A 23,605-nucleotide genomic window follows, 5' to 3' on the forward strand; every position below is an offset into this window, starting at 1 on the left:
GGGACGTTTCAAGTGGAAAGTCACTCTAAATAATAAAAAGGATGAGGTCATCAACATGAATGCAAAACTAAATCCGTTACATTTTAGTTACATCATAAATAACAGAAATCGATGAATTCAACTAAATACCTAACAATTAATGTTACGAAGAACGTACATTGGAAAGATCACATAGAGAGTGTTGCGGGGAAGGCAAACGAAACACTGCTTTTTTTTTCGTACATAACTTATAAGATGCGCCAAACGAGCTACGGAGACTGCCTGCGCTATGCTTGTCCATTGTCTGCTAGAGTACTGCTGTGCAGTAAAGGATCCTTAACTGAGAATGTCGAGAAAATGCAAAGAAGGGCGTCTCCTTTTAGTATTATCTCAAAATAGGGGATAGGTAGCCACGGATACGATCCCTATAAAGAACTTGTTGTCTGAATACCAAAACATTTTATCAACGCCAACCTGCTTGTGGAGCAGTGATCATCGTGAGAAAGCAAGCGAAATCAGAGATCACACGGAAAGATTTTTTGTGTCCTCCTTGCTTCGTCCATCATACGCTGACCAGCCAGAACATTATGACCACCTACCTAACAGCCGGTATGTCAACGGATAACAATGGCGAAGCGTCGTGGCATGGAAGCAATGAGGCTTCGGTAGGTCGTTGTAGGGCGTTGGCGCCACATTTGCCCACACAATTCACCTAACTCCTGTAAATTCCGGGGAGGGTCGAGGAACTCAGACGACACGTTTAATTACCCCGCAGATGTGGTCGATCGGGATCAGATTAGGTGAGATGGGGGCCAGCATATCAACTGGAACTCGTCGCTGTGTTCCTCAAACCACTACTGGCCTTGTGACATGGCTGAAAAACCTCGCTGCGATCGGGAACCATGGTCGTCACGAAGGAGTACACGTCGACTAAACCAGAATGCTTTACTCATACGACGTCATGGTGTCTTGCACGAGCCCCATTTGAACCATGGATGTCCACATCAGAGTTCTACAGCGCATGTTGGACCGCCGCCAGCTTCTCTCGGTCCTGCAGTAAACGTGTCAAGAAGCTGTTCCCCTAAAAGACGAGGAATTCGCGTCCTCCCATCGGCATGATGGAGAAGTTACCGGGATTCATCAGACAATGGAACACTCTGCCACTGCGCCAACGTCCAATGCCGATGATCCAGTGCCTGTTCCAGTCGTGCGTGTCGACGTCGTGGTGTTCAAGTTGGCTCATGGGTAGGTCGTCAGTTGCGGATAAAATCGATGAGTGTGTTCAGTGCACTGTGTGCTCAGATATACTTCTACTCTGCGCAGCATTAAAGTCTGATACTACACTCCTGGAAATGGAAAAAAGAACACATTGACACCGGTGTGTCAGACCCACCATACTTGCTCCGGACACTGCGAGAGGGCTGTACAAGCAATGATCACACGCACGGCACAGCGGACACACCAGGAACCGCGGTGTTGGCCGTCGAATGGCGCTAGCTGCGCAGCATTTGTGCACCGCCGCCGTCAGTGTCAGCCAGTTTGCCGTGGCATACGGAGCTCCATCGCAGTCTTTAACACTGGTAGCATGCCGCGACAGCGTGGACGTGAACCGTATGTGCAGTTGACGGACTTTGAGCGAGGGTGTATAGTGGGCATGCGGGAGGCCGGGTGGACGTACCGCCGAATTGCTCAACACGTGGGGCGTGAGGTCTCCACAGTACATCGATGTTGTCGCCAGTGGTCGGCGGAAGGTGCACGTGCCCGTCGACCTGGGACCGGACCGCAGCGACGCACGGATGCACGCCAAGACCGTAGGATCCTACGCAGTGCCGTAGGGGACCGCACCGCCACTTCCCAGCAAATTAGGGACACTGTTGCTCCTGGAGTATCGGCGAGGACCATTCGCAACCGTCTCCATGAAGCTGGGCTACGGTCCCGCACACCGTTAGGCCGTCTTCCGCTCACGCCCCAACATCGTGCAGCCCGCCTCCAGTGGTGTCGCGACAGGCGTGAATGGAGGGACGAATGGAGACGTGTCGTCTTCAGCGATGAGAGCCGCTTCTGCCTTGGTGCCAATGATGGTCGTATGCGTGTTTGGCGCCGTGCAGGTGAGCGCCACAATCAGGACTGCATACGACCGAGGCACACAGGGCCAACACCCGGCATCATGGTGTGGGGAGCGATCTCCTACACTGGCCGTACACCACTGGTGATCGTCGAGGGGAGACTGAATAGTGCACGGTACATCCAAACCGTCATCGAACCCATCGTTCTACCATTCCTAGACCGGCAAGGGAACTTGCTGTTCCAACAGGACAATGCACGTCCGCATGTATCCTGTGCCACCCAGCGTGCTCTAGAAGGCGTAAGTCAACTACCCTGGCCAGCAAGATCTCCGGATCTGTCCCCCATTGAGCATGTTTGGGACTGGATGAAGCGTCGTCTCACGCGGTCTGCACGTCCAGCACGAACGCTGGTCCAACTGAGGCGCCAGGTGGAAATGGCATGGCAAGCCGTTCCACAGGACTACATCCAGCATCTCTACGATCGTCTCCATGGGAGAATAGCAGCCTGCATTGCTGCGAAAGGTGGATATACACTGTACTAGTGCCGACATTGTGCATGCTCTGTTGCCTGTGCCTATGTGCCTGTGGTTCTGTCAGTGTGATCATGTAATGTATCTGACCCCAGGAATGTGTCAATAAAGTTTCCCCTTCCTGGGACAATGAATTCACGGTATTCTTATTTCAATTTTCAGGAGTGTAGTTCCGCCGCAGTTCGGCGTCTGTCAAGTTTTACCAGCCCCCCCCCCCCCCCCCCCTACGACGTCCGACATATGTAATGAGAGGTGGCTGCCCAACCCCAAGAGGTTTATACCAAATAAATTGACAAACGAAGGAGCTGATCCTTCTTGGCACACAAAACGGGTTGCAACACTGTTGCAGAAACAACGAAACAAACATGCCAACCTTAAACAGACGCAAAATTCCCAAGATTGGCGATCATTTACAGAAGCTCGAAATTTAGCGGGAACTTCAATGCGAGATGCGTATAACAGTTTCCACAACGAAACTTTGTTTCGAAACCTGGCAGAAAACGCGAAGAGACTCTGGTCGTATTTGAAGTATGTTAGCGGCAAGAAACTATCAATACTTTCTCTGCACGATACCAATGGAAATACTATCGATGACAGTGCTGCCAAAGGAGAGTTACTAAACACGGCCATCCAAAATGCCTTTACAAAAGTAGACGAAGTAAATATTCCAGAATTCGAATCGAGAACAGCTGCCGACATGAGTAACGTAGAAGTAAATATCCTCGGATTAGTGAAGCAACTTAAATCACTTAATAAAAGCAGTTCTTCTGGTCCAGACTGTATACCAATTAGGTTCCTTTAGGAGTATGCTGATACATTAGCTCCATACTTAACAATCATATACAATCATTCACTCGACGAAAGATCCGTACCCAAAGATTGGAAAGTTGCACAGGTCACACCAATATTCAACAGAGGTAGTAGGAGTAATCCACTAAATTACAGGCCCATATCGTTAACGTCGATATGCAACAGGATTCTGGAACATATATTGTGTTCGAACATTATGAAGTGCCTCGAAGAAAACGGTCTATTGACACACTGTGAACATGGGTTTAAAAAACATCATGTGAAACACAACTAGCTCTTTATTCGCATGAGGTGTTGGTGTTATTGACGAGGGATGTCAGATCGAGTCCGTATTTCTGGATTTCCGAAAGGGTTTTGACACTGTACACACAAGCGGCTCGTAGTAAAATAGCGTGCTTACGGAATATGGTTTCAGTTATGTGATTGGATTTGCGATTTCCTGTCAGAGAGGTTCGTAGTAATTAACGGAAAGTCGTCGAGTAAAACAGAAGTTATTTCTCGCGTGCCCCAAGGTAGTGTTATAGGCAGTTTGCTGTTCCTTATGTATAATCGATTTTGGAGACAATCTGATCAGCCGTCTTCGGTTGTTTGCAGATGACGCTGTCGTTTATCCAGTAATAAAGTCACTAGAAGATCAAAACAAACTGCAAAACTATTTAGAAAAGATATCTAAGTGGTGCGAAAAGTGGAAGTTGACCCTAAATAACGAAAAGTGTGAGGTCATCCACATGAGTGCTAAACCGAACTCCTTAAACTTCGGTTGCACCATAAATCAGTCCAATCTAAAAGCCATAAACTCAACTAAATAGCTAGGTATTACAATTACGAACAACTTAAATTGGAAGGAGCACACAGAAAATGTTGTGGGAAAGGGTAACCAAAGACTGCGTTTTATTGGCAGGACACTTAGAAAATGTAACAGACCTACTAAGGAGACTGCCTGCACTAGATTGTCCGTCCTGTTTTAGAATAGTGCTGCGCGGTGTGGGATCCTTACCAGAGAGGACTGACGGAGTACATCGAAAAAGTTCAGAGAAAGGCAGCACGTTTTGTAGTACCGCGAAATATGGGAGAGAGTGTCACAGAAATGATACAGGATTTGGGCTGGGAATCATTTAAAGAAAGGCGTTTTTCGTTGCGACGGAATCTTCCCACGATATTCCAGTCACCAACTTTCTCCTCCGAATGCGAAAACATTTTTTTTACACCGACGTACATAGGTAGGAACGATCACCACGCGATAAAATAAGTGAAGTCAGAGCTCGTACGGAAAGATATAGGTGTTCATTCTTTCCGCGCGCTATACGAGATTGGAATAATAGAGAATTGTGAAGGTGGTTCAATGAACCCGCTGCCAGGCACTTAAACGTGATTTTAAGAGTATCCATGTAGATGTAGATGTAGATGTAACGGAAGTGGCCCAGATTCGATTCCTGGGCGGGTCGGAGATTTCTCCGCTAGGGTACAAGGTGTTGTGCTATCCTTCTCATAACTGGCATTGGTTGATCCTGGGGAGAGGCCAAACAGCGAGGCCATCAGTCCAGTCGGATTAGGGAGGGACGGGGAAGGAAGTCGGCCGTACTCTTTCAATGGAACCATCCTGGCATTTGCCTGAAGCGATTTAGGGAAATCATGGAAAACAATCACGATGACCGGACGCGGGTATGAACCATCGTCCTTACGAGCACGAGTCCAGTGTGCTAGCCACTGCGCCACCACAATGGATACAGTAATGTAAATGATATATACTTTCCGCTTTTTGCTTCCACTCTACCTCGTGTCCAGAAGTTGTTGTTGTTGTTGTGGTCTTCAGTCCTGAGACTGGTTTGATGCAGCTCTCCATGCTACTCTATCCTGTGCAAGCTTCTTCATCTCCCAGTACCTACTGCAACCTACATCCTTCTGAATCTGCTTAGTGTATTCATCTCTTGGTCTCCCTCTACGATTTTTACCCACCACGCTGCCCTCCAATGCTAAATTTGTGATCCCTTGATGCCTCAAAACATGTCCTACCAACCGATCCCTTCTTCTGGTCAAGTTGTGCCACAAACTTCTCCCCAATCCTATTCAATACCTCCTCATTAGTTACGTGATCTACCCACCTAATCTTCAGCATTCTTCTGTAGCACCACATTTCGAAAGCTTCTATTCTCTTCTTGTCCAAACTGGTTATCGTCCATGTTTCACTTCCATACATGGCTACACTCCATACAAATACTTTCAGAAACGACTTCCTGACACTTAAATCTATACTTGATGTTAACAAATTCCTCTTCTTCAGAAACGATTTCCTTGCCATTGCCAGTCTACATTTTATATCCTCTCTACTTCGACCATCATCAGTTATTTTACTCCCCAAATAGCAAAACTCCTTTACTACTTTAAGTGTCTCATTTCCTAATCTAATCCCCTCAGCATCACCCGATTTAATTTGACTACATTCCATTATCCTCGTTTTGCTTTTGTTGATGTTCATCTTATATCCTCCTTTCAAGACACTGTCCATTCCGTTCAACTGCTCCTCCAAGTCCTTTGCTGTCTCTGACAGAATTACAATGTCATCGGCGAACCTCAAAGTTTTTACTTCTTCTCCATGAATTTTAATACCTACTCTGAATTTTTCTTTTGTTTCCTTTACTGCTTGCTCAATATACAGATTGAATAACATCGGGGAGAGGCTACAACCCTGTCTCACTCCTTTCCCAACCACTGCTTCCCTTTCATGCCCCTCGACTCTTATAACTGCCATCTGGTTTCTGTACAAATTGTAAATAGCCTTTCGCTCCCTGTAATTTACCCCTGCCACCTTCAGAACTTGAAAGAGAGTATTCCAGTTAACGTTGTCAAAAGCTTTCTCTAAGTCTACAAATGCTAGAAACGTAGGTTTGCCTTTTCTTAACCTTCCTTCTAAGATAAGTCGTAAGGTTAGTATTGCCTCACGTGTTCCAACATTTCTACGGAATCCAAACTGATCTTCCCCGAGGTCCGCTTCTACCAGTTTTTCCATTCGTCTGTAAAGAATTCGCGTTAGTATTTTGCAGCTGTGACTTATTAAACTGATAGTTCGGTAATTTTCACATCTGTCAACACCTGCTTTCTTTGGGATTGGAATTATTATATTCTTCTTGAAGTCTGTGGGTATTTCGCCTGTCTCATACATCTTGCTCACCAGATGGTAGAGTTTTGTCATGACTGGCTCTCCCAAGGCCATCAGTAGTTCTAATTGAATGTTGTCTACTCCCGGGGCCTTGTTTTGACTCAGGTCTTTCAGTGCTCTGTCAGACTCTTGACGCAGTATCTTATCTCCCATTTCATCTTCATCTACATCCTCTTCCATTTCCATAATACTGTCCTCAAGTACATCGCCCTTGTATAAACCCTCTATATACTCCTTCCACCTTTCTGCCTTCCCTTCTTTGCTTAGAACTGGGTTGCCATCTGAGCTCTTGATATTCATACAAGTGGTTCTCTTCTCTCCAAAGGTCTCTTTAATTTTCCTGTAGGCAGAAGTAGGGATGATTAAATCTTCATCCGACCATTCATATTTGGGCTGACGGTGGGTTTAAGTGAATACTGGGGTTCTTCCTTTGAAAGGTTCGGTGACGATTTCATCCCTTGCCCCGTTATAATTTGAATTATGTGTGTGATGAACCTGTCATTGACGGCACATTAAACTTTACATTTTCCTTACTTTTGTAAGCAGAAAACACCTCACCGCATCTCTCATACATTCCTTGTCGCGTCCGGTAACGTAGTGCTGGCGGTCGTTGCTTTTACAATATACTGGTTTACGAGGGCCGTGTCTATGCCAGGCGACTGACACGGAGCACGTCTGTGTACAGCAAACCACGAACTAAACGCTGGGACCTGCCCTGATCAACTCCACTTTGTAGACACTAACAAAGTTGGCTGTGTTGAGAAGAACACACTGCATTCCTCGCGTAACAGCACGACGCGTCCTATACGGACGATGTCTCAAACTTTCACAGCTGTCGTAGACGTGTCTCAATAATTAACAAATGACGCTCTGGTGTATTCGACCGCCGCGTCTGTGTCATGTATTCTCGCACTTGGACAGAAATCTATAGCAATAGAGCACAATCTGAATTCTAAAATTTGCTTCGCACATCTCTTCGGCATCGATCGAGGTCTCTCACTACTCGATTCGAATCCATTCTCAGGATTCACAGCTTGTTGCATTATCCCGACCGTTGTAACAGCTCTAAAGTGGTAGTCACCACGCCTCCTCGTACAACAAGCTGAATCACACAGAATTTTTTCCATATCCTGTGCGCGGTGGTTATGAGATCGAGTAGAGGGAGAGCACCAGATACATCTCTCTCTTCATATTTCGCAGAACCTTTGCAGCTTCTCTCATATCGATGGGATATGTCGTGTAGTGTAACAGCATAAATTTAGAGAAATATGGGCGCGTGACCTGGAGCACAACCACCTATCATCCACGAAACTTTTATACTGACTGTCAACGTTCAACGTGTCGTATGTCTTACGTAGTCTTTTGTTAATTTGCAATGGAAAAATGTGTTTTCAGTTCTTAAACAGTGTGGTATCGTCCACAGGACTAGATAGGCCACCCTCTGTCTTATGCGAAGCTGTCTGTACTAAACAGCACACGACAGATCAAAGCCAGGCGGGGGTTAAGGTTTGGTTGCTCAAAGGCACAACTGAAATTTAAATTGTGTGTCTAGGGTGAAATAAACTACTACCTGTATTTGAGAGTTCTTTTGCCGTGAACACCGAATACATATGATATGGTTTGCTAACGACAGAGGAATAGTTCTGTCAACACTCTGTCGTCCGGTGACATCACAGTGATGTCGTGTACATAGTACCGCTCACTGGCCGGCGACACCACAGTGATGTCGTGTACATAGTATCGCTCACTGGCCGGCGACACCACAGTGATGTCGTGTACATAGTATCTCTCACTGGCCGGCGACACCACAGTGGTCTCCTCAGCATAGCATCGCGCAGTGGCCGGTGTCAGCACTTTGGTATCTTTGTCATTCTGTTGGTGTTTTGTTTAGGTAACAATAACTTACACAGGTCAACAAGTTTTTTGTTTTTATAAGTACTTGTCCACTTTCGTCGTGGCACACGAAAGAGACGATACGACTTTTTACGATGAATGCGCGGATGTCATGTTTGACGTTCCGGACGACTTGGACGATTGGGAAGAAGACATTGGATATCAAAAGTGGAGCAGAATCGTCGGAAGACAGTGAAATAAGTCCAAGAAGAATTCGGTGAACGCTACGGTTGCCAACTGATTCGGATGAATTAGACGAAGAAGACAGACTATGATTTACTGAGGACCAATAATAAATTTGAAGGATCTCCGGGTCCACACATACTTTCCAAAGATACACACAGCGTCGAGGGTATCGTAGAATTCCATATCGGGAACGATCTATTTCAATATATTAGCAACGAAACCAACAATTATTACTGTCAAAATTGCACTAGAAGGAAAACAGAAAAAAATGCCAAATTTGTCGACGTTACGGGACCCGAACAAACAAAATGGTTTCAGCTTGCTATCCTTATGAGAACTGCAAAAAAGCAAGGATCGCTGGTTACTGGTCAACGAATCCGTTGATAGACACACCGATATTTCGTAAAACGATGTCCCGCAACCAATTCAGGCAAATATTATCATTTTTACATTTCTCCGACAACAATAAACCGGATAATGCCCACCGGCTTTTCAAAATGCCATTTGTAATTGATTATTTTTCCAAAAAGTTTAAAGAAACGTTTAATCTAAGTCAAAACATCTCAATTGATGAAAGAATGATACCGTGGCGTGGACAGTTAAATTTTAAAGTTTACACTGCGTCGAAAATTACGAAATATGGCATACTCATTCGCATGCTGTGTGATTCGAGTACGGGATACATTTCCTCGTTCAAGATATATTCTAGCGCTGGATAACCTTTAGCAAAAACATTGGTGGAACTATTGACATCTTCTTATGGGAAGTGCCATCTCCTCTACATGGATAATTTTTATAACAGTGTAGAACTTGGAGAGAAGTTATTTGAAAGGAAAAGTCGAGTTTGTGGTACGATACGGAAAAATAGAGGATTTCCGTAAAAATTAAAGCGGGCAAAAGGTAAAGTGTTTGAAGCTTGTCATCAACTCGCACTGAGGACCCAGATAGGCAGATCTGGAGTTGCGTTTGATAATATAATCAAGACTTATGAAGAATTGAGAGATATTTATAGCACTGGTCGACCTGTAAAAAGCGTTCGACCATGTGAAATGGTACAATTCTGAGGATAATAGGGATTAGCTCTAGATGACATTGCTATCCACGGTGAGACTGAAGAGGAATTACTGGACTTCTTGAATAAAATGGACAGTATAACGATAACAGAAAAATGGGTTGAGAATACACAGAAGAAAGACGAAAGCAGTGAGATGAATTTGTATTAGTTATAAACTTCACATCAAAATTGGAGACAACTATCTTGGAAGCGAAATGACGCAGGACGTACGAAGACTTGACGACACAAAAAGTCGAGCAGCACTAGGGCATTCCTGAGCAAGATAAGTCTGCTCGCATTAAACATTAGGCCTTAATCTGGGGAAGGCATTTCTGATAATGTATGCTTGGAGCACGGCATTGTATGGTAGTGAAACATGGACTGTGGGAAAAACGGAACTGAAGAGAATGGAGGCGTTGGACATGTGGAGCTATAGCAACGCGCTGAAAATAGGTAGACTCATTTCCCTCATAAACGGCGAGGAGAGAGACATTCCTGAAAAAAGTGGCTCGATATGACTTCCATGGTTGTTGGAAATGCAGAACGTAAAAGCTGCAGGGGAAGACAGAGATTGTAACAAATCCAGCAGATAATTGTGGATATAGGGTGTAAGTGCTACTCTGAGGTCACGCTAGCTGATTCCTTCAATACGCAAGGAGTCAAAAATAAAACTAGGAATTAATGAGCGCAGCAGATGGGGGACAAAACTTGGAATCAGTATTTAGAAGAGGCGAAAAAATCTTGCTGTCTCGGATGTAAAAGTGGTCAAAGAAGGAAGGTGTACGAAAGATATGGTAAGTACCGCACAAAATAAAAGTACCGTCTGTAAAATTAAATAGCTGGTAACTTGCAAAATAGTAAACCTTTACGCTGGCTCCATCTTCCAGCATGATCAGTTACCTTCATGCAGCACTTTTGTTGTTATGGTCTTCAGTCCAAAAACTGATTTGATGCAGCTGTCAGTGCTACTATAGCCTATGCAAACCTTTTCATCTCTAAATAACTGCTGCAGCCTACATCCTTCTGAATCTGCTTACTGTATTCTTCTCTTGGTCTTCCTCTATAATTTAACCCCCACACTTCCTTCAACACTAGATTAGTGATCCCTTGATGATGTCTCAGAATGTGTCCTGTCAACCTATCCCTTATTGTAATCAAGTTGTGCCACAGATTTGTGGCCCCCCCCCCTCTTTCTGGTCAGTGAATAATTAATAGTGATCAGTTCTGATCAGTGAATAATTAATATTGAAAGGATTTACCCACCTAAACTTCAGCATTCTTTTATAGCACCGCACTTCAAAAGCTTCTATTCTCTTCTTGTCTATAATGTTTATTGTTCATGTTTCACTTCCATACGCCGGCCGCGGTGGTCTCGAGGTACTAGGCGCGCAGTCCGGAACCGTGCGACTGCTACGGTCGCAGGTTCGAATCCTGCCTCGGGCATGGATGTGTGTGATGTCCTTAGGTTAGTTAGGTTTAAGTAGTTCTAAGTTCTAGGGGACTTATGACCACAGCAGTTGAGTCCCATAGTGCTCAGAGCCATTTGAACCATTTGATTTCACTTCCATACATCGCTACACTCCACACAGATACCCCCAGAAAAGACTTCCTAACACTTAAATCTATATTCAGTGTTAGCAAGTTTCTATTCTTCAGAAATACTACACACACATACACACATACATACATTAATTCTTGTTCCATAGATCATGAATACCACATTTCATAATGTTGTGGAACATGTCACTTCAAGATAAGTTTTCTTTACACAAAATACTTAATTAATTTTTTTTTCCAGTCACTACTTCATATCTAAGAATTCAACTATTGAGTAGTAGGAGTTGTCATTCAGAAATTCTTTTATTTGCCTTTAAGTGTTGTTGGATATCTGTCAGACTATTAATACTATTTGGCAAATGACCAAAGATTTTTGAGGCAGCATATTTCACCCCTTTCTGTGCCAAAGTGAGATTTAATCCAGAATAGTGAATATCATTCTTTCTTCTAATATTGTAGCTATGCACTTCGCTGTTATTTTTGAATTGGGATGGGTTATTGATGACAAATTTCACAAGTGAATATATAAATTGCGAAGGTACTGTGAATATCCTGAGTTCCTTAAATAAATGTCTGCAAGGTGATCTTGATTGAGATCTAGCTATTATTCTCATTAGACCTCGCCGTTGGTGGGGAGGCTTGCGTGCCTAAATGATACAGATAGCCGTACAGTAGTTGCAACCACAACGGAGGGGTATCTGTTGAGAGACCAGACAAATGTGTGGTTCCTGAAGAGGGGCAGCAGCCTTTTCAGTAGTTGCAGGGGCAACAGTCTGGATGATTCACTGATCGGGCCTTGTAACGTTAACCAAAACGGCCTTGCTGTTGTGGTACTGCGAACGGCTGAAAGCAAGGGGAAACTACAGCCGTAATTTTTTCCGAGGGCGTGCCGCTTTACTGTATGGTTAAATGATGATGGCGTACTCTTGGGTAAAATATTCCGGAGGTAAGATAGTCCCCCATTCGTATCTCCGGGCGGGGACTACTCAAGAGGACGTCGTTATCAGGAGAAAGAAAACTGGCATTCTACGGATCGGAGCGTGGAATATCAGATCCCTTAATCGGGCAGGTAGGTTAGAAAATTTATAAAGGGAATTGGATAGGTTAAAGTTGGATATAGTGGGAATTAGTGAAGTTCGGTGGCAGGAGGAACAAGACTTCTGGTCAGGTGAATACAGGATTATAAATACAAAATCAAATAGGGGTAATGCAGGAGTAGGTTTAATAATGAAAAAAAAATAGGAGTGCGGGTAAGCTACTACAAACAGCATAGTGAACGTATTATAGTGGCCAAGATGGACACGAAGCCCATGCCTATTACAGTAGTACAAGTTTATATGCCAACTAGCTCTGCAGATGACAAAGGATTTGAAGAAATGTATGACGAGATAAAAGAAATTATTCAGGTAGTGAAGGGAGACGAAAATTTAATAGTCATGGGTGAGTGGAATTCGACAGTAGGAAAAGGGAGAGAAGGAAACATAGTAGGTGAATATGGATTGGGGCTAAGAAATGAAAGAGGAAGCCGCCTGGTAGAATTTTGCACAGAGCACAACGTAATCATAGCTAACACTTGGTTTAAGAATCATGAAAGAAGGTTGTATACATGGAAGAACCCTGGAGATACTAAAAGGTATCAGATAGATTATTTAATGGTAAGACAGAGATTTAGGAACCAGGTTTTAAATTGTAAGACATTTCCAGGGGCAGATGTGGACTCTGACCACAATCTATTGGTTATGAACTGCAGATTAAAACTGAAGGAAATGCAAAAAGGTGGGAATTGAAGGAGATGGTTCCTGGATAAACTGACTAAACCAGAGGTTGTACAGTGTTTCAAGGACAGCATAAGGAAACAATTGACAAGAATGGGGGAAAGAAATACAGTAGAAGACGAATGGGTAGCTCTGAGTGATGAAGTAGTGAAGGCAGCGGAGGATCAAATAGGTAAAAAGACGAGGGCTGGTAGAAATCCTTTGGTAAGAGAAGAAATATTGAATGTAATTGATGAAAGGAGAAAATATAAAAATGCAGTAAATGAAGCAAGCAAAAAGGAATACAAACGTCTCAAAAATGAGATCGACAGGAAGTGCAAAATGGCTAAGCAGGGATGGCTAGAGGACAAATGTAAGGACGTAGAGGCTTATCTCACTAGGCGTAAGATGGATACAGCCTACAGGAAAAAGAGCCACTTGTATGAATATCAAGAGCTTAGATGGAAACCCAGTTCTAAGCAAAGAGGGGAAGCAGAAAGGTGGAAGGATTATATAGAGGGTCTATACAAGGGCGATGTACTTGGATTATGGAAATGGAAGAGGATGTAGATGAAGATGAAATGGGAGATACGATACTGCGTCAAGAGTTTCACAGAGCACTGAAAGACCTGAGTCGAAAGAAGGCCCCGAGAGTAGACAACATTCCATTAGAACTACTGACGGCCTTGGGAGAGTCAGTCCTGACAAAACTGTACCATCTGGTGAGCAAGATGTACGAGACAGGCGAAATACCCTCAGACTTCAAGAAAAATATAATAATTCCAATCCCAAAGAAAGCAGGTGTTGACAGATGTGAAAATTACCGCACTATCAGTTTAATAAGCCACAGCTGCAAAACACTAACGTGAATTATTTACAGACGAATGGAAAAACTGGTAGAAGCCGACCTCGTGGAAGATCAGTTTTGATTCCGTAGAAATGTTGGAACACGTGAAGCAATACTGACTTTACGACTTATGTTAGAAGAAAGATTAAGGAAAGGCAAACCTACGTTTCTAGCATTTGTAGACTTAGAGAAAGCTTTTGACAATGTTGACTGGAATACTCTCTTTCAAATTCTAAAGGTGGCAGGGGTAAAATACAGAGAGCGAAAGGCTATTTACAATTTGTACAGAAACCAGATGGCATTTATAAGAGTCGAGGGACATGAAAGGGAAGCAGCGGTTGGGAAGGGAGTGAGACAGGTTTGTAGCCTCTCCCCGATGTTATTCAATCTGTATATTGAGCAAGCAGTAAAGGAAACAAAAGAAAAATTCGGCGTAGGTATTATAATCCATGGTGAAGAAATAAAAACTTTGAGGTTCGCCGATGACATTGTAATTCTGTCAGAGACAGTTGAACGGAATGGACAGTGTCTTGAAAGGAGGATATAAGATGAACATCAACCAAAGCAAAACGAGGATAATGAAATGTAGTCAAATTCAGTCGGGTAATGCTGAGGGAATTAGATTAGGAAATGAGACACTTAAAGTAGTAAAGGAGTTTTGCTATTTGGGGAGCAAAATAACTGATGATGGTTGAAGTAGAGAGGATATAAAATGTAGACTGGCAATGGCAAGGAAAGCGTTTCTGAAGAAGAGAAATTTGTTAACATCAAGGATAGATTTGAGTGTCAGGAAGTCGTTTCTGAAAGTATTTATATGGAGTGTAGCCATGTATGGAAGTGAAACATGGACAATAAATAGTTTGGACAAGAAGAGAATAGAAGCTTTCGAAATGTGGTGCTGCAGAAGAACGTTGAAGATTAGGTGGGTAGATCACGTAACTAATGAGGAGGTACTGAATAGGATTGGGGAGAAGAGGAGTTTGTGGCACAACTTGACTAGAAGAAGGTATCGTTTGGTAGGACTTGTTCTGAGGCATCAAGGGATCACAAATTTAGCATTGGAGGGCAGCGTGGAGGATAAAAATCGTAGAGGGAGACCAAGAGATGAATACACTAAGCAGATTCAGAAGGATGTAGGTTGCAGTAGGTACTGGGAGATGAAGGAGCTTGCACAGGATAGATTAGCATGGAGAGCTGCATCAAACCAGTCTCAGGACTGAAGATCACAACAACAACAATACGCTAGAAAGAGTTTCGTGAAAATCTATGCTTGCAGCATAGACCTGTATGTATGTGAAACATAGAGTGTGAGGAGATTATTAGTCGACTGAATAGAAATTTTCAGTTGTGGAGTTACAGATGTCTAATTCTTAGCTACGCCATGGAGAAGTATGGGAATCAACTCCGAAAAACACTCACCGAAATTCAATGACAAAATGCAGGTAATGCTGAGGTAACAAACATTTTTTGTCAGTCGGGTCACAAAGGAACGCGCAAATATAGGCAGGTAAAAGTTGCTAGAAATTCTTGTGTCGATAAAAGAAATCCAATGCGGGGAGCATACAACAGTTACCACCGCATTACGTAGTGGAAACATGCCGAGAACCTGAAAAAATGCTGATTCTAGATAAAATCGGTAAGGGATGAAGTTTATATTTAGTCAGTCGGCGACCATTATGTTGTGGTAACAGAATGTGTCACCGTCTCACTTACACCAGAATAGAAGGGACACTGAAATAGGTATCCCTGTCATTCAGAAGTAACTGAAAAAATTAAAAATAAATGTCACCAGTTCATATTCCATTTCGGGTTTACAGCGAGTACTCTTCAGTATGGCCCCTTACATAGCTTCCATTTACTCAGAATCTCTCGCCCAGCACAAGTTCCAAGCGACTGGAGAAAAGCGCGGGTGACTCCGCTCCAAGAAATCTGTAGGCTTCAGATAATTTTCGGGATCGAGGGCAGAAAGCTCTGAAATATACAGCGAGTCAAGGGATGTCTATCAAAGAGACTGATCAGACGTCATAGCAGGGAGAGTGTTCATTGCAGTCGGCCAAAACATTGCCTCTAGTGAGGTCGTCCTTGAGCGCGACTCTGAAGTTATCTGGATGCGACTGACAGGCCTAGCTGGAATGACGTTATCGTTGGATGTTTTCACCAACCACCCGATTCCGCCATGACAGTTTTAGAATCATTCAAAGAATACGCAGAGTAGAACCTAATTACCCAGATCGTGCAGTATTTGTTAGAGGTGACTTCAACGTTCCAGGTGTAGACTGGGACATCTACAGATTCATAGCAAGCAGTACGGAGACAGTCTTGCGAAGCACTTCTGAACACGTTTTCCGAAAACTGGCGTGAGCCGTAAGTTCGACAGCCCACACGCACTGTAAACATCACAGACCTTGCAGCTGCAAACATACCTGGCCTTATGACGGTGTCGTATCCAAACATGGATGAGTGATCATCATCATGTCGTCATAGCGACGATGGTTACTAAAGATAACAAATCAGTCAAGAAGACCAGGAGAGCACATCTGCTAGAAGTGTAGATAAGCAGTTGTCAGCATTCATTTACACAATGAACGGACATAATTTACTTCCAGTGTGATGAAAGTAGAGGATTTTAGGGGAAATGTTAAAACGGATTGTAAATCGCATTCTCCAGAAAAATGTGCCGAGTAAGTGGATTAAGGACAGAAAAGACCCATCGTGATTTAATTACAAAATTTGGAAAATGCTGACGGAAAAAAGGCTGTTCAAAAGAGAACGCACAAATGACGACAGTAGAAAGTAAGTAGATTTTCGCGCGTTTGTAGCAAGATCGATGTGCAAAGTATACATGTGTCAAATCTTAGGCGAGAACCAGAGAAAGTACTGATCCTACGTAAAATCGCTAATCTAATCGACAGCTTCTATTCAGTAGTTCGTTGACGAATTTGGTATGGTAACAGGAGACAGTAAATGGAAAGCTGAAATTTAAAATTTCGTGTTTAAAAATCGTTCACTTACGAAGATCGTACAAATTTATCGTCTTTCTACCATCACATAGACTTCCGTATGGACGACATAGTAATAGGCATCCCTGGCGTAAGGAAGCAACTGAAGGATCAAAACAATTAAGTCGCCAGGTCTGATCTTACTCTACAGTACGTTTTTTTGCACGGCCAATCTCCGCAGCAACTTTTAAAATCGGTTATTGTTGGTTTTCCGTTTTGAGCTTACCGCAATTTAATTAAAGACAGTTACTCCGCTCGTATTTCGCTTTTATTTATAAAGCGTCTTCCGTGTTTTTTATGCAAATTTGGTATACATGTTTGTACATTTATAGTTGTTTTAGGTTTAAAACAGTGTTTTACTTATAAAGTTCGTGTGCAAGTTACTTTCGGTGTTTCTTTACACATTCACCAAACCAGTGCTTCTTCTCTCACTGCTAGCAGCGGCTGACGTCGAAAAACTTCAATTCAGGTATGCACTTGTCACTTTTTTTCTTTCTGTAGTATCTCTTGCACTGCAATATTTACGCTTCACGTTTGTAAATTGCACTAAAGTTATGTGTATTTCTCACACTGCACAGTAACAGTGTTTATGTCTGTTCGTTTGTTTTCATTCACGTGGTGAGTGTTGGAAACCTGTGGAACTACATTATTCTAATTCGTACGTATATATGTGTGTGTTTGTGTGTGTATGTATTCTAACACATAAGACATTTTCAGTAATTTACACTAACTCTATCTCTCTGACACACACACACACACACACACACACACACACACACGAATTAAAAAAACCCATGTAGTGTCCCAGGTTGGCAACAGTCACAACGAGAACAGAAACAAACGAACAGACACAAACACTGTTACTGTGCAGAACGAGAAACACACATAACTTCAAATAAAAAAGGGAAGTGCAAATAATGCAGCGCAAGAATTACTACAGAATGGCAAAATCTGCCAGGTGCATATGCGACTCGAAGTCTTTCGAGGTCAACCAGGGAAGGAGGAAAGAAGAAGTAGTTTGGAGAATATGTAAAGAAACACCGTAAATAACTTGCACACCAACTTTATAAACGTAGCGCTGTTTTTAACCTAAAGTAACCACCAGTGTACAAATCTGTGTGTCCAGTGTGCAAAGTAACAATGCAAGATGCTTTATAAATGGAAACGAAACGCGTCTAGTGGAATTCTCTTTCATTAAACTGCAGTAAAGTCAAGACGCAAAACCAGTGACAACTGAGTACTCTACAATATTGGCCCCTTGTATTTATCGCGAATCTCTCGCCAATGACAGAGTCCCAAGTGGGTGGATAAAGGTGCAGGTGACTCTTATGTGTGTAAGAAGTGTAAAAGAATTGACCAGCAAAATTACAGACCAATATCCTTAACACCCGTTTTCCGTAAAATACTTATACGTGTTCTCAGTTCCAGTACAAGAAAGTTCCTTGAGAAGAAAAAGCTTCGGCCCAAAACTCAAGAAGTATTTGGAAAGTACCGCTCGTGTGGAACTCAGACTGCCCTTTTGCCTTTTTCTAGCATTATATCCTGACACCATAAATGGAGAGCAACAGAGAGATTATGTATTTCTAGATTTAGGAAAGGAATTTGACGTAGTGCATTACTGGTCTGACCACACGGAATAGATTCTCACTTGTGTGAGTGCCTCGAAGGCTTGGTAAATACTGTTATCCAGTACGCTGTTCTCGGCAGCAAGATTTCGTCTGATACAGTGATATTGTAGGAGTGCTCCAGTAGTGTGTTATAGGAGCGCTCTTGTTCCATATGTACATATACATTTTATATTAACATATTCATATTCAGTATGTAGACGCTCTTAGATGTGTGAAACTGGAGAGCATCACTTGTTTCGCAGTTTGGTAACACGAAGGTCCGTAGTAGATAGCAAAAACAAATAAATTATGATTTCCAATACTGAAATTTGTCCGAAACTACTAATGTGATTTTGAAGAATGAAAATACACTGAATTTGTAACCTTTAGAACTACAGTAGCAGCAGCAGAAGTTGTTATAGTTCCATTTGAAGAAGAAAAGTTAGTATAGGTATCTCTGTAATTAATTTGTAACTCAAAAGAGACTATACGTCAGTTTGTAAAATCGTCTTCACAGTTATTTAGGGTAAACCAGAGTTACGACATCTTAAACGGTACCGGTAAGATCTGAAGTAAACTGCTCAACAATATCAGCCTCTACAAATCGTTGGATAAAAGTGTGGAAACTTACGCTCAAGATCGGCCGTGTCACCAGGCAGCCCGCCTTCCTCGTGGAGAATTAAAAAAGTGAAATAAGGAGAGGCAATATTGACTCCGCCTATGAATGATGATCGAAAACAAGTACAGGTAACGCGGTCCCGATTGAAACTTTAAAGTTCAATATTTAGCTTAGAATTTTAGAATTTTAAGTGGTACAAGAGAACAGTTACTGTACATGATTTCTCTAATTTGTTTTGTTTCTCACTTTCAAGCAAACCATTTCACAAATCATTTGACCGTACGTCTTTCAGTTTTTGTTTTTAATTTACAAATTTTATACAGGAAGCATGAAATGTTAATGTATTCAAATGTCTATCGTTATTCTTTTATTTACTTAATCATCCTGATTACTTTCGGGCAGTTGATAAAGCTGGACATCGTGGTGAAACTTCCTGGCAGATTAAAACTGTGTGCCGGACCGAGACTCGGGGCCTTTGCCTTTCGCGGGCAAGTGCTCTACCAAGTGGTTAATTTACCAGGAAGTTTCATATCAGCGCACACTCTGCTGCAGAGTGAAAATTTCATTGTGGACATCGTGGTGCTAAATTCGATACCCCATTCGTCCATTCATTACTCTTCGTCTATCTATGAAAAGTGAGACAAAAATAAATTGTGTAATTTTTAAGGAGTCTTGTTTTCGCTGCGCTCGAACATCTGCACAAAGAACTTGTTGTTATTTACCAGGAGGATGTTAGAATTATTTTCCCCAAGTCACGTACGTACCAGAGACGAACTGACCTTAACAGAATCTCGAGTCGCCTCGCTGACGGCTGCAGCAGGTGGCCGCGGGGCCGTGACGTCAGACGCGCTGAGCGGCTTTGAGGTAGTGGCGCCACTGACAGACACAGCCCGCTGTGCGCCGTGACGAGGTCTCCCCAGCCGCAACTGGCGCGTGACTTGCTCAAGACCAGCCGATAACTGCCTCTGGCGGGCAGCTGTCGCGTCCTCGCTCCTGTAGCCGCAGCACGTGTCCTGATGAGTTCGGCGATCACATCCGGGAAACGACACAAATAGCTGTCGGCAGTCACTGCGGACGAAACCTCATCTCGCCTCTTTCGCCACTCCGTTACACCGCCTGACCGCTGGTTTCCGGCGCTTCGCAACGCTCCGTGAGCTGTGGAGCTACCTGCCCGTTGCCAGATCCGGGCCGACGGCCTTCGTATTTCCTACGCAAGTATTACGCGGCGTTGCGAACTGAAGGCCTGCAAAGTGTGTCAACACAGCCGCCTGTACGTCAGAGAAGCAGAGATTGGGAGACGTACCCAACTTCGGTTGGGCGGGGGGGGTGTCGGGGGGGAGAGGGGGGGGGCTGGCAACAGCGTAATATAATATGCTGCTCTACAGCCCACAGAACAGTTAAAAAAATATAATGAGAATATAAACAAACAAGAATAAAGGCGATATAACGGTGAAATTATAAAAAATCTGTGAAATGGCGGAAAGTTGTGGAATTTAAAGTATAAAACACTGCAGTGACGATGCGGACCAAGACACACAGTAAGTAGACAATTGAGAAAAGCAAGGCGGCAGTCTGGTCTCTGTTCGCACGAGATAAAAACAGAAGCAGCGACAGTATGGTGGCTGTTCGCAACACTGGTAGGGGACGCACAACACTGAACAGTCACTTAGTTAAAACAGCACTATACAGCTGACACGGAAATGTTGGGGGGGGGGGGGGGGTGGCGGGGGGAGATGGAGGAGCCGAACCAATGAGGGGGAAAAGGGGGCGGGGTGTAGCGGAGTGTTGTCACGTTCTACACGTCTATATATACTGTGCACAGCGCACCAGTTAAATACTGACCGGCGATTTGCACACGCTGACAACTCTTCAGAATGTAATTTGTTGTTCTTATAGGGCTCTTCAGTCCGATTTGATGCCTCTCTCCACGCTGCTGTATGCTGTGAGAGCCGCCTCATCTCCGAATAGCTGCTGCAACCTACATTCATTTCAACCTTATTGCTGTATACATCCCCATAGTCCCTCTAGAAATTTTATCCCCACCCCTACCTTTCTCCAATGTTCCCTCCAGTTTTAGTAGACGATTTCTTGATACCCCCCTTGGTGTCCTATGATCTGATAGCTTCTTTGTCCCATACATTTCCTTAATTCCAAATTCCCATCATTACTTCGTAATTAGTTATTCTATTTATCCATCTAATCTCCTGCAATAATCTATAACAATGCATTTCTAAACCTTCCGTTCTTGCCTGAATTGCTTCTCGTATAGGGTTTACTTCCGGTAAGGCTACACTCCACATAAATGCCTTCAGAAAAGACTCGCTGACACTTAAATTTATATCTTATGTTAACAAATTCCTATTCTTCAGAAATGTTTTTCTTGCTATTGTAAGTCTGCATTTTAAGGGAAGATCTACTTCGCACTTGATCAGTTATTTCGCTGCCTAAACAACAAACATATCTATTTTACCGAGCCACTTTCTAACCTAATTTCCTCAGCACCGCTTGATTTAGTTCGACTACATTCCATTACCTTCATTTACTTTTATTAGAGTTCATCCTACAATCTGTTTCCAAGACATTATCCATTCCGTCCACCTGTTTCTTCTAAGTCTTTAGCCGTCTCTGACAGAATTACGTCACTGGAAAACCACAAAGTCTATCTTACTTCTCCCTCAACTTCATTCACTTACCACACTTCTCCTTAGTTTACTTCACCACTCGTTAAATCAACAGATTGAATACCGTCGGGGACAGACAACAACCTGGTCTCAGTTCCTTTTCAATCACTGCTTTCCTCTTACGTCCCTCGACTATTACAACCGCAGTGTGATTTTGTACAGCATATAATTTACCTTCGAACCTTATATTTTATGACTGTTACCTTTAAAATTTCGTAGAGTGTACTCCAACCTCCAAATGCAATCAACGTAAGTTTGCCGTTCTTCAACTTATCTTCCGAGATATGTCTTAGGGTAAGTATGGCCCAGTGTGGTCCTTCGTTTCTCGGGAATCTAATCTGATCTTCCGCAAGGTTGGCCTCTACCAGTTTCCTCACTCTTCCATAAATCACGTCAGTATTTTGCCACCACAACTTATCCTCTGTATAGCACGTCAATCACATTTTGAATACTCTTCGCACACTCTGATAACCCTTCACACTGTAACATGTTTGAATCCACATTTCGTCGTAATAAAACACTGTAATTTTAATTCTGATCCCCTTGTTCTTCGTAAGACTTTGCTGTAGTAATCCATTTTAATTACGTTGTCTCGGTCACATACGTAATGGCTCGTTTACTCAGACACCTCTTAAGACCAAATGCCACAGTCGCATCATTTTTTCTCAGAGACTTCTTTGCAGTCTGGAGTCCAGTTCAGCGTCACGGAAGTTGTGAAGTTTTCACAACGTTGATCCTTCTCTTATTCGTCATCACACCAAGGACATATTTGCCTAATAACACATTTCTTCTTATCGTAAATGCGATGTTGATTGTGTACGCCTGTCTCCATATTATTTCTTGGGGCACGTAAGTGAATTCCACTCCTCTCACATCCTATCCTTCCTTTCATAGTTTGCACACACTCGACTTACCGACGTTCAACTTATAGCTTACGGATTTCCGCAATTTTCACCTTCTATTAGGCAATAAGTTTACCGACTTTAACTGTAAGTCCCAGGCACTACCCACGAAACATTTTCTGCAATCATTTTCCATGTTTCCGCTGGGAGGCGACGCCACGTACCGATTTCAGCTGGAACATGGATGTACACTCTCACGTGGCCGACGTAGTTCGCACGAAGGTCAGTTTTGCGATTAGTTTTCCGAGTAATAACTGATTTCTGCTCCAATTTGTCGACAGGTAGAATACAGCACGCCATTATGGATGGTGAGCCGTCTACGAAGAGAAGTCAATTGCTCGGTGGTGTGTTGGCGAACGAAAAAGCGAATACCATGATGATCCAAGTTGTTCATTCTTCAATATAATTGTCAGTTTATGGCCGCAAACAGTATATAACATCATCAATTCGAACGGTTCATAGCTTGTGTGAGCACAGCGCTACAAGTTTCGTACTTTCGTCCATTATTTGACGGGTTACTTGCTTCACTCTGACTCAAAACACATCTGCACACCTGAATCTGTTGTCTGTTCTTTGTTTAGCGACAGACTGGTAGGAACAACTGATGCTGTAAGTACAATGTAATGAGGAACATCTTTAAATTTCACCCGAAAAACTACAAACCACGACAGATCTTGAGCAAGTAACTCCTCGCGTTATGCGGATATGTTTTTTCTCGTCTTGTTTAGTGGTGTCTTAGGATACGCACCTTTTTTGTATCACACTGAAGGTTTTCGTGGGCTCAGATGGTACAGTCTGTAACAAAACCAGTTAATCGAACTACTTACAAAAGTATAATTAACTGTCTCTATGTCAATCAACGGCCTTGCCGCAGAGGTAGCACCGGTTTCCGTCAGATCACCGAAGTTAAGAACGGATGGGCTTGGCTAGCACTTGGAACGGTGACCATCCGGTCCGCTGAGCG

General features: G+C 43.2%; 1 protein-coding gene across 1 annotated transcript in view; it reads right to left on the reverse strand.

Moving 5' to 3' along the window:
• Nucleotides 1-20,136, reverse strand: part of LOC126251736 (arylsulfatase B-like) — a 219,140-nt gene extending 199,004 nt beyond the window's left edge. Inside the window, exon 1 of the mRNA XM_049952344.1 lies at nt 19,838-20,136. The gene's annotated coding sequence lies outside the window, so the exon portion shown is untranslated. The remainder of the gene's footprint in view (nt 1-19,837) is intronic.
• Nucleotides 20,137-23,605: the final 3,469 nt, after the last annotated feature.

This window comes from Schistocerca nitens, chromosome 4 (genome assembly GCF_023898315.1).
Source record: "Schistocerca nitens isolate TAMUIC-IGC-003100 chromosome 4, iqSchNite1.1, whole genome shotgun sequence".
Lineage (NCBI taxonomy): Eukaryota > Metazoa > Arthropoda > Insecta > Orthoptera > Acrididae > Schistocerca > Schistocerca nitens.